We start from the raw sequence: 5888 nt of genomic DNA, 5'->3' as shown, positions 1-5888 counted from the left end.
AATGAGTTCCAATGGTAAGTTGTATTTTCCAGAAAAGTCTCATGGATGATCTATTCCTTAACTTCTTCCATATTTGATAATATTTGTTCTCTTTATACTCAACAAAGGTCTGGCTGCATAAAAAATTCTTGAGTTATATCATATTTAGTTTTGTTCAGGACCCAGAGACATTGCTTTATTGTTTGTAATTGAACATTACATTAATCCTTTTAACATATTTTTACTATTTGCATCAGCTTGGCTGAATTTCATTGCTAATTTTTGTTTTTGATTTGTTTTTTAGTTTCTCAAGAAGGAGCTGTGCGTGTCATATACACTGAGTTCCTTCATGTGCAAAGATGTGTCTGTTACATTTTGAATTCAAAAAACAGATTACCTAGGTTTAACATCCTTGAATCATAGTTTATTTCCAAGTTTTGGAGACTCTTCTACTATGTCTGGACAGTTAATAATGCTGTAGAGAAGTCTGAGGGCAGTTCAACTTTCTCCTTTTGTAGGTGACTTTTTTTTTTCCTGCCTGGATGCTTACAGAATTTTATCTTTAAAGTCCAATTACTTAAACATATTGACATTAATTTTATTTAAATAGAATGTGTACTTTAGATTTGAATGTGTAGATTAAGTCTTCATTTTGAGGATTTTTTCTCTGATTATATCTGTTAATACATTTTTGGGTCCATTTGATCCCTGTGTAAAATCATATTTATCTTTAGTGGGAAAATAAAACTTTCCTGGATTCCTCGGTGCTCCTATAAAAGCTCTAGTCTCTTAATACTCTCCACATACCATAAGAATTAAATCTGTAGCCTTTCCTCTGGTTAATTTTTCTGATCCCTGAAGGCCAAGTGGTTAGAGCCCTGATTAGATCCTTAGGCTGAGCCCTGATTAGATCCCTAGGATAAGCCCCAAGCTGAGGGAGAGACTAGAGCATCATCTCTCTAGAACGAACAAGGAATGAAGCCCCAGGAACTGAAGATACTTTAGTCATTAAAGCTTAAGAGGCACCATCTGGCTCTTGAAGAGATTTTATTTACATATCAAATGATTGGAGTAAGAAGAAGACCCCTTCAGGAGGGGATGAGTCAGCTTCCTCCTTCCCCCCTTATAATCAGAGCAAAATCATTTTTCCTTCTCCCTCAACTTTAGAGTGTCCTGTTACTTCCATGAAACATTTGACCTTCTTTTGATCACATCACCCCATGGATAAGGCCTGGGGACAAAAGGCCAATATACTTATTAGTTATTGTAAAGTCATTGATAAGAAATTTATTTCTGATCCAAAACACCTCATGTGTGCATTCAGGATAAAATTAATACGGATGAATATTAAAAACAGATTTTGTTTTGGATTCCATGTACTGATATGAAAGCACTGTTATTAAGTATGCCCCTGCCCTCAGAATTGAGAAATGGACAAGGACGATAAAACTTCCAGCTTTTCCTTTCCTTTCTGTGTAACTAGACAAGTAGATAAGGCTTAGACCCGTGCCCAAACTGGTTATCATTAAGGGTCTGCTGAGCAGTTACCCAGGTGGCCACATGTAAACCTGTGTCTGCTATGAACCCACTGAAGCCGAGAAAGAGCACCTGAGAGCTGCAAGATTGAACACATCATCTCTACACAGCAAGTGCAGGCAAGGATGCTACACTCTCACCCAGGAGACAGATCATGCTGCCTTCCACTGGGAAGCCAGGAAAGGTACTGATAAGGGCAGAAGGTTTCTATATAAATTATTCTTTACATAATGAACAAGAATGCAGAGAACATCACAAAAACAGCACCTCTTACATTATATAATAAGGGTACCAGTCATATTGTATTAGGGTCCCACCCTTCTGACCTCATTTAACCTTAATTATTTCTTTAAAGGCCCTATCTCCATTCTAAAGCACAGCCACATTCCAAAATACTGGGGATTAGAGCTTTAACACATGAATTTTGGAAAAACACAATTGAGTTCATAATAACTGTGATTAAAGAGTTGGATTTAGTTCTAAATGTCATGGGAGGCCGTGGTAGGATTTCATATGGAGTGGATAGGGTGAATGACTTATATGTGATTTGTTCATCCTCCATTCTGAGTTGGAGTTTGTGGGTGAGTATTACTTTATGTCCATTTTTCTGATATGTGAGGTCTGGGCATAGGACAGGGAATGTGCAAACCTTTGTTGGAGGAACCAAAGTTCTAGCCTCTCTTTTGAGCTTGTGTTTAAAAGAATCTACCAGAGTGCTCTCCAGCAAGCCTGAAATATATATTTAGTCCCATGATGTGGGAATTCTGCAATTCAGCTGAGAAGGCTGAAGCTCTAATTGTTCCGTCTACCTCATCAGATGGTCTCTTCCTAGGAGCTAATGCTACTTCTCTATCCAGCAGAGGGAAAAGTAAGGAGGATTCGTGTGGAGTGGAGGGTGAAGGACAAGTGACCTTGGTACTCAAGTACTCAGTGTACTTCTTCACCTCCACCCCCAGCACTCTGCTCCCTTAGAGAGTGTTATAGCTTCTGTGCTCCCTATTTATTACTTAGAATAATTATCTAGACAGAGCTGTGATGATTTCCACTTTTCTTTCAGTCTGAAGAGACAATATGGATGGGGGCTGCCTCCTGGAAGTTTCTTGCTGCAACTGAAATTCCACTGTGATGGCTTCCTTCATGACTTTCCCTGGATGCAGTCTCCATCCCTCTCTGTATCTGTGCATGCTAGTGAGCAGTATCATGATCTTCTAACCACATTTTCTGTCCCCTGTATACTTCCTGGGGGCAGATTGAATCAGTGTACAACATGCTAAGAATTTTCACCTGATTTCTTTTGGACCACCACTTTTCAAATTTTATGACAAAATGCTGTAAATTCATCTCTTCTTGGTCGATTGCTTCTGGTGAAAAAAATTGCTCATACATGTATTTTATTATTATTAATTTTGGTTGGAGGCAAAGTCAGTGATCTGGGTGAAATCTGCCCTACAGTTTCTCTAAGGATATTTTATTTTATTTTATTTTTTTATTTTTTGGTACGCGGGCCTCTCACTGTTGTGGCCTCTCCCGTTACAGAGCACAGGCTCCGGACGCGCAGGCTCAGCGGCCGTGGCTCACGGGCCCAGCAGCTCCGTGGCATGTGGGATCTTCCCGGACCAGGGCACGAACCCGCGTCCCCTGCAGGTGGACTCTCAACCACTGCACCACCAGGGAAGCCCGGATATTTTATTCTTATATTCTGCGTATTCTTGTGGTTGCTTCACATTTGGTTTTGTATTTAGTGATTCAGTTACATGGCAGCCCCTTCCTCTCTTTAATTTTAGATTGACTTCACTCATTATTTTTTAATTAAACAATGTTTCTGCCACTGGATTTGTGTTTCTAATCAAGAAAAAGCAGAGCAATTAGTTGCTTGAAATTACAAACTAAACCACACAGTTCTCAGCAGACACTGATTCTGTCCTGACTCTTTTACATTCTAAATGAAGAAGAGAACTCATAAAAGACTCTGCTGTGAACCAAACAGGCAGAGATAACACAGTCTCAGACATACTAAAGCTAATTACCTACAGTAAAGTGATTTGAAGAAGAGCCAATAAGAGACTGAGGAGTAAGCATATTAAAGCCACTATAATAGAAGACATGAAATGAGACAAAAGAAATGAAAGATGGAAATGTAACGCATGGAAGGAAATTCATATGGGAGATTAAGAAAATTACCTCGCTATTGTGTTTATTCTAGGTAAGTGAATGACCTTCACTGGCAATTATTTTGAATCCAGTATTTGTAAGAGAAACAGACTTTGTCAGTGGCTGATGGCATACGAGCTAACTCCTTTCTGCCCTCCCAGCCCTGACTTCATTCCTTATTCCTTCCCCTCATGGTGTAGATAATTAGATATATGGCAGAGAATTATAGGCATATGAAAACTCAAAGAACACGGATGCTGTGAACTATGCTTATCTAGCTGAAGGCAGAATTTTTTCCAATGTCATCCTCTTTGTCAGTTACAAAACTGCTGGGTTTATACATTAATAATTCTTCAGTTGATGAAAGGACGTCGCTGTCAGAACACAACTTTCATTGAACTGTTGGTCCCAGAAGGTCTGGCTCTCAGTTGGCTGGATGTCTATTTTGGTGGAAAGTCATTTTTTCAATAACTCATTATCATATACTAAAAAATGTGAAAAATTTGCTTTATTATTCCTGTGACAAGGCTGAAGTGGACCACACATGTGACTGGAGAAATGAAACATAAGTCAGGCAGTATTTTGGATCTGTGTACTTTCTCGCTGGATAAGAAGACTGTGCTAGAATCCACGAATTTTTTTTTTTTTTTTTTTTTCAGTACGCGGGCCTCTCACTGTTGTGGCCTCTCCCGTTGCGGAGCACAGGCTCCGGATGCACAGGCTCAGCGGCCACGGCTCACGGGCCCAGCAGCTCCGCGGCACATGGGATCTTCCCGGACCGGGGCACAAACCAGTGTCCTCTGCATCGGTAGGCGGACTCTCAACCACTGCGCCACCAGGGAAGCCCAGAATCCACGAAATCTTAATGAATATTTACTTGACTAATAAAGGGGTATGAACAGGGATAAACTCTAATAACCTTTTTTTTTATTATTGCTAAAGGCAAGAAAACAAGAGGGAGAGACTAGGAAGTGAGACTAATCAGATAACGTAGCATTTTATAGAGATTAAATTCTTGTTGCATAGTTTTTGATATGTCATGCCTTAATCTGATTCAGTCATCTTAGCGAAATTACACATTTTAAAAGATGTATGTGTCCTGGCATATTTTAAGGACTATCAGAGGAGCACAGAAATGTTTTCCCATCTTCTCGGATTAAAATAGCAAAAGTGCACCATCAGATAGCGTTCACTTTACAAGAACAAAATCTACTCCAGCTGATTAACCAGAATAGGATTTATTACAGAGTACCAAATGGCTTAAAGAATGATTAGGTGAGCTGATAAAACAGACTTCAGGCTAAGCATCCAGAAACTGTTTCTCAGGTCACACCACAGACCTGGGCAGTCAAGGTGGCTGCTGCTCCTGTGACAACCAGGGTGCTGCCTGGTGAGGAGATATCTGATGCTCTGCTGCCTGCTCCAGGGCAGTGTTAACCCCGTCATGATCCACGCCGGGAAAATGGCACTTGATGCTCTGCTTCTCTTCTCACTTAGCTCCTGTCTGAATTCTAGTTTTCTAGCAATGCTTCTGACTGGTGAACCTAAATCACATTCAGAACTGCACATCTAAGGGAGCCTGGGAAACGCAATGCTTAGACTGCCAGTCTAGGCAGTACAAGGGACACACTAAAGAAGTTGGGTTATCTGCTGAATGCATTAATCTAGTATCTGTAATTTTATAACATGGGTATTTGCACAAAGATTCCTTGAATTTCTTGGCACTCTACAGGTTTCAAAGTGCCTTTGGAGTCATTAATGCACTTGATCATCACCACAGGATTATAATGGCTAAGGTCAGGTGTCTGAGTCTCAATTTTTCTCATGCTTAGCAATACTCTGTAGAAACATTTCTAAGGCATCTGTACACCTTTAATTCATACATTTCCCTAACTGCACAGTATTACATGATGTAAATGTACTCCCAAGTTATTTAATAGTCCCCCATTAAGGGACAGTTACTGAGTTTCCTATTTTCCTCCATTATAAACAATGCTACAACAAATATCCTAGAAGACATGTCCTTGTATGCAATTACTTTTTTCTTTTGCCCCATCAAAGAGTGAGTACGTGGCTAGTCAACTCTTAGTATTATTTCACCTTCTTCCTTAGCAATATAACCCTTAACTTTCAGGTGAGCATATTTATTTCTTGTAGCTAAAAGTGCTTGTGTGACTAGGTAATATAAGCACAGTTCCTAGAAAACATCTTAATATGGAAGC

This window comes from Monodon monoceros, unplaced genomic scaffold (genome assembly GCF_005190385.1).
Source record: "Monodon monoceros isolate NGI ecotype Baffin Bay Population unplaced genomic scaffold, NGI_Narwhal_1 Super_Scaffold_12, whole genome shotgun sequence".
NCBI classification, from domain to species: domain Eukaryota; kingdom Metazoa; phylum Chordata; class Mammalia; order Artiodactyla; family Monodontidae; genus Monodon; species Monodon monoceros.
The sequence above is the reverse complement of the archived record's forward strand: the minus strand, read 5'-3'. Positions refer to the sequence as shown.